The sequence below is a fragment of the Arachis hypogaea genome, chromosome 4 (genome assembly GCF_003086295.3).
Source record: "Arachis hypogaea cultivar Tifrunner chromosome 4, arahy.Tifrunner.gnm2.J5K5, whole genome shotgun sequence".
NCBI lineage: Eukaryota > Viridiplantae > Streptophyta > Magnoliopsida > Fabales > Fabaceae > Arachis > Arachis hypogaea.
This window is the reverse complement of record NC_092039.1, coordinates 55,035,022-55,045,852: the sequence shown is the minus strand read 5'-3', so window position 1 is coordinate 55,045,852 and position 10,831 is coordinate 55,035,022. Positions and strand designations below refer to the sequence as shown.

The 10,831-nt window shown below is 39.2% G+C and overlaps 1 non-coding gene across 1 annotated transcript; it reads right to left on the bottom strand.

Annotated features, from left to right (window-relative positions):
• Positions 1-603: 603 nt before the first annotated feature.
• On the bottom strand, positions 604-711 carry LOC112798360 (small nucleolar RNA R71). Its single transcript, XR_003199975.1, has one exon. It is a non-coding gene; the product is annotated as a small nucleolar RNA R71 (small nucleolar RNA).
• Positions 712-10,831: the final 10,120 nt, after the last annotated feature.

Below are 10,831 nucleotides of genomic sequence, written 5' to 3'. Positions count from 1 at the left end.
ATCATTTCGAAGCCCCGGATGTTAGCTTTCCAACGCAACCAGAACCGCCTCATTTGGACCTCTGTAGCTCAAGTTATAGTCGTTTGAGTGCCAGGAGGTCAGGCTTGACAGATTTATGGTTCCTTCATTTCTTCATGAGTTCTCCCACTTGCATGCTTTTCTCCTCACTTCTTCCATCCACTACTTGCCTTATGAAACTGAATTCACTCAACAAACACATCAAGGCATCGAATGGAATTAAAATCATCAATTTTAGGGCCTAGAAAGCATGTTTTCACATTTAAACACAAATCTAGGGAGAATTCCAAAACCATGCTATTTCATTGAATAAATGTGGGAAAAGGTGATAAAATCCCCCAAAATAAGCACAAGATAAACCACAAAATCGAGGTTTATCAGTTCTTGACTAAATTTTTGCAAATCTATGACACTGTTAAGACCAATGGAGTTGATCCCGAGGTCTATAGACTCATGCTTTTCCCTTTTGCTGTAAGAGACAGAGCTAGTATATGGTTGAACTCACAACCTAGAGACAGCCTGAACTCTTGGGAAAAGCTAGTCAATGTCTTCTTAGCTAAATTCTTTCCACCTCAAAAGATGAATAAGCTTAGAGTGGAAGTTCAAACTTTCAAATAGAAGGAAGGTGAATCCCTCTATGATGCTTGGGAAAGATACAAGAAATTGATCATAAGGTGTCCTTCTGACATGCTTTAAGAATAGAGCATCATAGGTATCTTCTATGATGGTCTGTCTAAGTTATCCAAGATGTTATTGGACCATTCTGCAGGCGAATCTATTCATTTGAAGAAAACACCTGCAGAAGCCCAGGAACTCATTGAAATGGTTGCAAATAACCAGTTCATGTACACTTCTGAAAGAAATCCTGTGAACAATGGGACAACTCAGAAGAAATGGGTTCTTGAGATTGATACTCTGAATGCCATATTGGTTCAGAACAAGTTATTGACTCAGCAAGTCAATATGATTTCTCAGAATCTGACTGGATTGCAAGCTACATCTGGCAGTGCTAAAGAAGCCTCGTCTAGGATCTGGAGAACCCTATGGAAACACCTACAATTCTTCATAGAGGAATTACCCAAATTTATCATGGAAGGATCAACAGAAACCTTAACTAGGCTTCAACAACAATAATGGTGGATGAAATAGGTTTGGCAATAGCAAACCTTTCCCATCATCTTCTCAGCAACAGATAGAGAATTCTGAGCAGAGCCTCTCTAACTTAGCAAACATAGTCTCTGATCTATCCAAGATCACACTAAGTTTCATGAATGAAACAAGATCCTCTATTAAAAATTTGGAGGCACAAGTGGGTCAGCTGAGTAAGAAGGTTACTGAAACTCCTTCTAGCACTCTCCCAAGCAATACAGAAGAAAATACCAAGAGAGAATGCAAGGCCATAACCATGACCAACATGGCCGAACCTGGAGAGAGTGAGGAGGACGTGATTCCCAGTGAGAAAAACCTCGTGGGATGTCCTTTGAATGAAAAGAAGTTCCCCTTTGAGGAACCAAGGGAATCTGAGGCTCATACAAAGACCATAGAGATTTCATTGAACCTACTTCTGCCATTCATGAGCTCTGATAAGTATTCTTCCTCTGAAGAGGATGAAGATATTACTAAAGAGCAAGTTGCTAAGTACCTTGGAGCAATCATGAAGCTGAATGCCAATTTATTTGGTAATGAGACTTGGGAGGATGAACCTCCATTGCTCATTAATGAACTGAACGCCTTGGCTCAGCTGAAGATACCTCAAAAGAAACCAGATTCCGGAAGGTTCTTAATACCTTGCACCATTGGCACCATGACCTTTGAGAAGGCTTTGTGTGACCTGGGGTCAAGTATAAACGTCATGCCACTCTCTGTAATGGAGAAACTAGGGATCTTTGAGGTACAAGCTATAAGAATCTCTCTGAAGATGGCAGACAATTCAAGGAAATAGGGTTATGGACTTGTAGAGGATGTCTTAATGAAGGTTGAGGGCCTTTGCATCCCTGCTGACTTTATAATCCTAGACACTGGGAAGAATGAGGATGAATCTAGCATCCTTGGTAGACCCTTCCTAGCCACAACAAAAGCTGTGATTGATGTTGACAGATGAGAGTTGGTCCTTCAAGTGAATGAGGACAACCTTTTGTTTAAGGCTCAAGGATCTCCTTCTGTACACATGAAGAAGAAGCATGAAAAGCTTCTCTCAATACAGAGTCAAACAGAGCCCCCACATTCAAACTCTAAGTTTGTTGGGAGGCCCCAACCATGCTCTGAATATCTGTGAAGCTCCAAGAGAGCTCACTGTCAAGCTATTGACATTAAAGAAGTGCTTATTGGGAGGCAACCCAATTTTTATTTATCTATGTTATTTCCATTTTCCATTGTTATTTTATGTTTTATTTAGGTTGATGATCATGTGGAGTCACAAAAACAACTACAAAAATAGAAGCAAACTCAAAAATAGCACACCTTGGAGGACGAACTTACTAGCATTTAAACGCCAAAAAAGGGCACCAGACTGGCGTTTAACGCCAGAAAAGGGCACCAAGCTGGCATTCGACGCCAGAAAGGGAAGAAAAGCTGGCATTAAACGCCAGAAATGGACAGCAACCTGGCGTTTAACACCAGGATTAGCACTCAGAGGGCGTTTACACGCCAGAATAGTGCATGGATGAGAAATCCTTAACACCTCAGGATCTGTGGACCCCACAAGATCTCCACCTACCTCTCAACTCACTCTCTCTCTTTTTAACACATTCCAATAACACCCTTCCCCAAATACCCCTCACCAATCACCTCTATTGCTCTTCTCTAATACCCTTCACCAATCACCTCCTTTCACTCTTCCCCAAACACCGCACCTACCCCACCATTCAAAATTTAAAAACTTTCCTTCCCAACCCAACCCTCACACACGGACACCACTCTCTTCCACTCCTATATAAACCTCTCATCACTCCTTCATTTTCACACATCATACATACTCTCCCCCTCCTTGGCCGAACCTTTCTTCACCATCCTTCTCCTCTATTCCTTCTTCTCCTCCATCCTTCTTTCTTTCTTTGCTCAAGGATGAGCAAAACTTTTAAGTTTGGTGTGGAAAAGCATTACTTTTTGTGTTTCTATAACCATTTATGGCACCTAAGGCCGGAGAAACCTCTAGAAAGAGGAAAGGGAAGGCAAAAGCTTCCATCTCCGAGTCATGGAAGATGGAGAGATTCATCTCAAAGGTTTATCAAGACCACTTCTATAAAGTTGTGGCCAAGAAGAAGGTGATCCCTGAGGTCCCTTTCATGCTCAAAAGGAATGAGTATCCGGAAATCTGACGTGAGAGTCGAAAAAGAGGTTGGGAAGTTCTCACTAACCCCATTCAACAAGTCAGAATCTTAATGGTTCAAGAGTTCTATGCCAATGCATGGATCACTAAGAACCATGATCAAAGTGTGAACCCGAACCCAAAGAATTGGCTTACAATGATTCGGGGGAAATACTTAGATTTCAGTCTAGAAAATGTAAGGTTGGCATTCAACTTGCCAATGATGCAAAGAGATGCACGCCCCTACACTAGAAGGGTCAACTTTGATCAAAGGTTGGACCAAGTCCTCATGGACATATGTGTGGAAGGAGCTCAGTGGAAAAGAGACTCCAAAGGCAAGCCGGTTCAATTGAGAAGGCATGACCTTAAACCCGTGGCTAGAGGATGGTTGGAATTCATGCAACGCTCCATCATTCCTACTAGCAACCGATCCAAAGTGACTGTAGATCGGGCTATCATGATCCATAGTATCATGATTGGAGAGGAAGTAGAAGTTCATGAGGTCATATCTCTAGAACTCTACAAAGTGGCTGACAAAACCTCCACTTTAGCAAGGTTAGCCTTCCCTCATCTTATATGTCACCTATGCAATTTAGATGGAATTGTCATAGAGGAAGACATCCTCATTGAAGAGGACAAGCCCATCACTAAAAAGAGGATGGAGCAAATAAGAGAGCCCACCCATGGGCCTCAACAAGAGCATAAGGAAGTCCCTCGTCAAGAAATCCCTGAGATGCCTCAAGGAATGCATTTTCCTCTACACAACTATTGGGAGCAACTTAACACCTCTTTGGGAGATTTGAGTTCCAACATGGAGCAACTATGGTTGGAGCACCAAGAGTACTCCATTATTCTTCATGAAATTAGAGAGGATCAAATAGCCATGAGGGAAGAGCAACAAAGGCAAGGAAGAGACATAGAGGAGCTCAGGCATTCCATTGGATCTTCAAGAGGAAGAACTAGCTGCCATTACTAAGGTGCACCCGTTCTTTAATTTCCTTGTTCTTATTTTTCTGTTTTTTTTATTTTTATGCTTTATGTGTTATCTATGTTTGTGTCTTCATTACATGATCATTAGTGTCTAGTATCTATGTCTTAAAGATATAAATAATTCCATGAATCCGTTACCTTTCTTAAATGAAAAATGTGCCTAATTACAAAAGAACAAGAAGTACATGAATTTCAAATTTTATCTTGAAATTAGTTTAATTATTTTGATGTGGTGGCAATACTTTTTGTTTTCTGAATGAATGCTTGAACAGTGCATATTTTTGATAGTGAAGTTTATGAATGTTAAAATTGTTGGCTCTTGAAAGAATGATGAACAAAGAGAAATGTTATTGATAATCTGAAAAATCAGGAAATTGATTCTTGAAGCAAGAAAAAGCAGTTAATAACAAAGCTTGCAAAAAAAAAGAGGGTGAAAAAGAAAAAGAAAGAAAAAGAAAAAGCAAGCAAAAAAAATCCAATAGCCTTTTAAACCAAAAGGCAAGGGTAGAAAGGGATCCAAGGCTTTGAGTATTAATGGATAGGAGGGCCCAAAGGAATAAAATCCTTATCTAAGCGGCTAAATCAAGCTATCCCTAGCCATGTGCTTGTGTCATGAAGGTCCAAATGAAAAGCTTGAGACTGAGTGATTAAGGTCGTGATCCAAAGTAGAAAAAGTGTGCTTAAGAACTTTGGACACCTCTAACTAGGGACTTTAGCAAAGCTAAGTCACAATCTGAAAAGGTTCACCCTGTTATATGTCTGTGACATTTATGTATCCGGTGGTAATACTGAAAAACAAAGTGCTTAGGGTCACGGCCAAGACTCATAAAGTAGCTGTGTTCGAGAATCAATATACTGAACTAGGGGAATCAATAACTCTATCTAAATTCTGAGTTCCTATATGCCAATCATTCTGAATTTCAAAGGATAAAGTGAGATGCCAAAATTATTCAGAAGCAAAAAGCTACTAGCCCCGTTCATATAATTGGGACTAAGTTTCATTGATATTGTGAGATTCATTGTATATTCTCTTCTTTTTATTCTATTTTGTTTTCAGTTGCTTGGGGACAAGCAATAATTTAAGTTTGATGTTGTTTTGAGCGGATAATTTATACACTTTTTGGCATTGTTTTAGTTTTTAGTATGATTTAGTTAGTTTTTAGTATATAATTATTAGTTTTTATGCAAAAATCACATTTCTGGAATTTACTAAGAGTTTGTGTGTTTTTCTGTGATTTCAAGTATTTTCTGGCTAAAATTGAGGGACCTGAGCAAAAATCTGATTCAGAGGCTAAAAAAGAACTGCAGATGCTGTTGGATTCTGACCTCCCTGCAGTCGAAATAGATTTTCTAGAGCTAAAGAAGCCCAATTGGCGCGCTCTCAATTGCATGGAAAAGTAGACATCCTGGGCTTTCCAGCAATATATAATAGTACATACTTTGCCCGAGATTTGATGGCCCAAATTGGCGTCAAAACGTCGGTCACAAACCATTTTCTGGCGTTAAACGCCAGAACTGGTATAAAAGCTGGAGTTAAACGCCCAAACTGGCACCAGAGCTGGCGTTTAACTCCAAGAAAAGCCTATGTACGTGAAAGCTTCAATGCTCAGCCCAAGCACACTCCAAGTGGGCCCCGGAAGTGGATTTCTGTATCATTTACTTATTTCTGTAAACTGTAGGTTACTAGTTCCCTATAAATAGGACCTCTTACTATTGTATTTTTATTTTTTGATTATCTTTCATCTTGGGATCAAGTCTTTGAACCCTTTTTCGATTATTTCATGTTATTTGGGAGGCATGGCCATTCGGCCATGTCTAGACCTTGTTCTTATGTATTTTCAATGGTGGAGTTTCTACACCTCAAAGATTAAGGTGTGGAGCTCTACTGCTCCTCATAAATTAATGCAATTACTACTGTTTTCTATTCAATTCAAGCTTATTCTTATTCTAAGATATCCATTCGCACTTCAACATGATGAATGTGATGATCAAGTGGCACTCATCACCATTCTCACTTATGAACGCGTGCCTGACAACCACTTCCATTCTACTTGAAAACAAGCTTGAATGCATATCACTTGGCCTCCTGGTTCATGACACAAGGTTGCCTCTCCTGACAACAGAGTCTTCCATCCCGTGCGATCAGAGTCTTCATGGTATAAGCTAGAATCAAATGGGAAGCATTCTCGAGATCTGAAAAGTCTAAACCTTGTTTGTGGTATTCCGAGTAGGATCTGGGATGGGATGACTATGACGCACTTTAAACTTGTGACTGTGGGGCGCAGTGATAGTGCGCAAAAGGATCAATGGATCTTATTCCGACACGATCGAGAACCGACAGCTGATTAGCCATGCGGGAAACCGTAGAGGACCATTTTCACTGAGAGGACGGACGGCAGCCATTGACAACGATGATCCCCTAACATACAGCTTGCCATGGAAGGGAGTATGCATGTGATGCCAGGGCATCTAGGCCAGTTTCACTGACCTTTTCTTTACTGTTTTAGGGTAGTTTCATGTATTTTCTTAGTAAATAGGCAAGTTTTGGATGAAAATACACTTACACCATGATTCAAGCAAACATTGTGAATTTTACATGATTTCATGAGGATTATGCAAGGATTGAATGATAAATTGGATAATGCATGATCTCATAACTTGGATTAGAGCTTTGATGCACTTTATTTGCTTGATTTCAGGACAAAGGAAGCAAGGAAGAGCCACGTTAGTATCCACGTTAATCTAATTAACGTGACCACTAACGTGGAATGGGAATGGGCTTGCAACGTTAATGAAAAAAGTGATCGCCAATAACGTCTTCGAAGCCATCATAGCCCACGTTAATTGCCACGTTAACTACATTAACGTGGTAGTTAACGTGGTGGAAAAGGGAGCTCCAGCGTTAGTGGTAAAAGTGAATACCACTAATGCTCCAAATTGGCAATTGGCTACGTTAAGAGTCACGTTAACTCAGTTAATGTGAACTCTAACGTGGAAGGGGAAGACAGTGCCAACATTAGTGACACTCACCTTTGTCACTAATGTTGGATTAAGCTAGCATTGCCCACGTTAGTGGTCACGTTAAGACCACTAACGTGAGAGATAATGTGGAGCTAAGCATGATAAGCCAACGTTAGTGACACTCGCCTTTGTCACTAACTTTGGAAATGACATTCACTACCACGTTAGTGGCCACATTAATCTAATTAACATGAGCTCTAACGTGGGAAGGAGGGGCGTTGGGAGCATTAGTGACAAAGGTAAGTGTCGCTAATGCTCTCAAAGCATAGGCATGCCCACATTAAGAGTCACATTAGTTATAATAACGTGAACTCTAACGCAGGGAAAGGGGGCATAAGACAATGTTATTGGAAAAGGTGATTCCCAATAACGTTCGCAAAGGACCAAGAAGCAACGTTTGTGGTCACATTAGTGCCACTAACGTTGAAGTTAATGTTGATCATTTTAGGTTGGAACGTTAGTGGAAAAGGTGATTGTTACTAACGTTCCCGAACCCACATCTTCACTTAACGCTAACGCCACTAACGTCCTAACTAACGCCCATGCCTAACTCACACTTTTTCTGCAAACAAAGCTGAGCCCACTGAAGATTGTAACTGCTTCAACTCAAGATCAAAGGCCCAAATCCAAGACTTGGAGAACTCACTAGAAGATCAAGAAGAGTAGTATATATAGGAGTAGCTTTGAACCATTAGGGAGCTTTTGCACTTTTGAGAACTACACTCTGTATATTTACTTTCGGCATGTATTCTGTTCTACTCTTTTTCATTTTCATTCCCAGAGCTATAAACAACTAAACCTCTTTCATTGGGTTAGGGAGCACTGTTGTAATTTGATGGATCAATTATAGTTTTCATTTTTCTTCCTCTTTCTTTTCTCTTGATTTAATAGAAAGCTTTTGATCTTAATCTAATTGGTTAGTTGTCTTGGAAAAGAAACTCTCCATAATTGGATCTCCTCTGAGCCTTGGAAAAGGGATGAGGAGATCATGCTAGAAATGCTTTCTCATGTTGGACCAAATTGGAGTTTGGGCGGATATAGTGACATGTAATCCTCCCAATACTTTGATTTGGAAATACATGTGGTATAATTAGTGACCACACTTCATCTCTTCCCATGAGAAATTAAATCAAGGAATTGGGCAATTGTTCAAGCTTAGAGAAATTGGATTGCCAAGGAATTGGGATCTAGTCACTTAAGATTGCCAAGGAGATCAATGAATGCATTGATTGAGGATGAGATGAGAATGAACTTGATTCGGAGAATGTAACATCTCCTAAGCCCAATGAATCCCCATCTCTGATCTTACCCATTCTCTTTACTTTCTGCCATTTATTTCCATGTTCATCTTCCCAATTCCCCATTTACGATTCTGCACTTTATTTTCTACAATTTACTTTCTCGCCATTTAATTTCCTGCAAATTGATGATTGGATTTTTGACGGTTTAGAATTTCACTAATGAAATCTCGTTGTAAAGTATAGTTTCTAAACCAAACAATAATCCTTTCATACAAAAAGTTGTTTGTCACTAGTACAAACCCCTAAAATTTATAAACCGAAGTATTGGAACCTCGGGTCGTTCTCCCTAGGAGTTGTATGAAGTGTTTTGTTATTGGTTGTGAGTTATTTTTGGGGTTTTAATAAGAAACATGAAAGATAAATGGCAAGAAAGTAAATTAAGGTCTAAAAAGGTCTTGGCAAGGGTTGGTGGTCAAGGATCTCTATCCTAATCACTAACCACAATATGATAATTGGCAAGGATTAATCTCATTAAATCATCCTCTAACTAGCAGTAAAGGAAAGTCAAATGAGCTATATCAATCCTAGTCCATAAGTCCTAACTCTCCACTAATTCAATTAGTGAGAACTAGAGTCAATGGATCCCAATCATCAATTACTTGGACATTAGTAACTCAAGAGTTCCTAAGTTACCTTCCCAAGCCAAGAACATAAAACTCTATTCTAAAATCCAACCAAGCATTTCATCAAACACTTGGAAGGTATAAAAGGAAAGCATAGTAAATTGATAACAAGAATAGAATCTAACAACAATTATTGAAAGGAATTAACAACAACAATTAAAAGAAACACATTTATTATGAATTACCTGATGCAGGTGGAAATTGTCTCTCAACAAATTTCCTTCGGCAAGTGTACCTAATTTGTCGTCAAGTAAAACTCACAATAGAGTGAGGTCGAATCCCACAGAGATTAACGGATTAAGCAAACAATGATTAATTGATTATCCTAGTTAGACAAATCATATTGGAGTGATAAGTAACAAGGAAATGTAAATGACATAAAAGTAAAGAAAAGCTATAAAGTGCAAAAGAGTAAAATGGCAAGAAAAGTAAATGTAAGAACTAAAAATAAAATGAACATTGGGCTCAAGAGATGTTGCAATTCTCCGGATCAAATTCATTCTCATCTCTTCCTCAATCAATGCATTCATTGATCTCCTTGGCAATCTTAAGTGATTGGATTCCAATTCCTTGGTAACCCAATCTCTCAAATCTTGATCAATAGCCAATTCCTTGGTCAATTGCTCATGAGAAGAGATGAAGTATGGTCACTGATTATACCACATACATTTCCCAAATCAAGTGTTGAGAGGATTATAGTCACATATCCATCCCAACCCAACTTGGTCCAGCATGAGAAAGCATTTCTAGCTTGATCTCTTCATTCCTCTTTCAAGGCTCAGAAGAGATCCAAGTTTGAATAGCTTCTTTTCCAAGAGAACTACCCAATGGGATGAAGAACGAAAGCTCTCTAGTAAAATCAAGAGAAAAGACAGAAGAAGAAGAATAAGAACTACACTTAATCCATTGAATCACAATAGAGCTCTCTAACCCAATGTAAAGAGTTAGTTGGTCATTGCTCTACCAAAATAGAAAAGAAAGAAAGTGCAGAAAAGTAAAGATGAAGATTAAAACTAAAATTGAAACTTGAAAATTCATAAATGAAAGGTACAAACTAGAATTAAACTACTACTAAGAAAAAGAAAAGAAAAGAAAAGGAAGAACAGTGGTTGAGGGGGAGTGGGTCTTCTTTGGAGTGTGCCAATTCACAGAAGTTCGAATTGGTCTTCACTCTCTCCCCCTTCCTTCAATTCTCCCGTACCTAGAATCACTTGAATGTAAAAACTAAGCCCTTTATATAGGCTCTCCTAAATTACAAAATGAAATTAAAAGCAAATTACACTTAAATGAAAATTCCTATTCTAGATGGTTCTTTTGGTCTTGATTGGTTGACAATTGTGGGCTTGCTTGCTTGGGCTTTGAAGTGGACTTGAGAGAGAAGTGAGTAAAGTTGAGGTCCAGGTGCCAATGTTAGTGCTACCGTTAGCCACACTAACGCTACAAGTGTGGCGTTAGTGCTGAAGTTAGTGTGGCTAACGTCACACTTGCTACCAGTTGGTGTTTTTGGGGCTTAAAAGATGCCTCTGGTTCGTGCTTCAATTTCATGGCCACTATAAAGTATTATATATCGT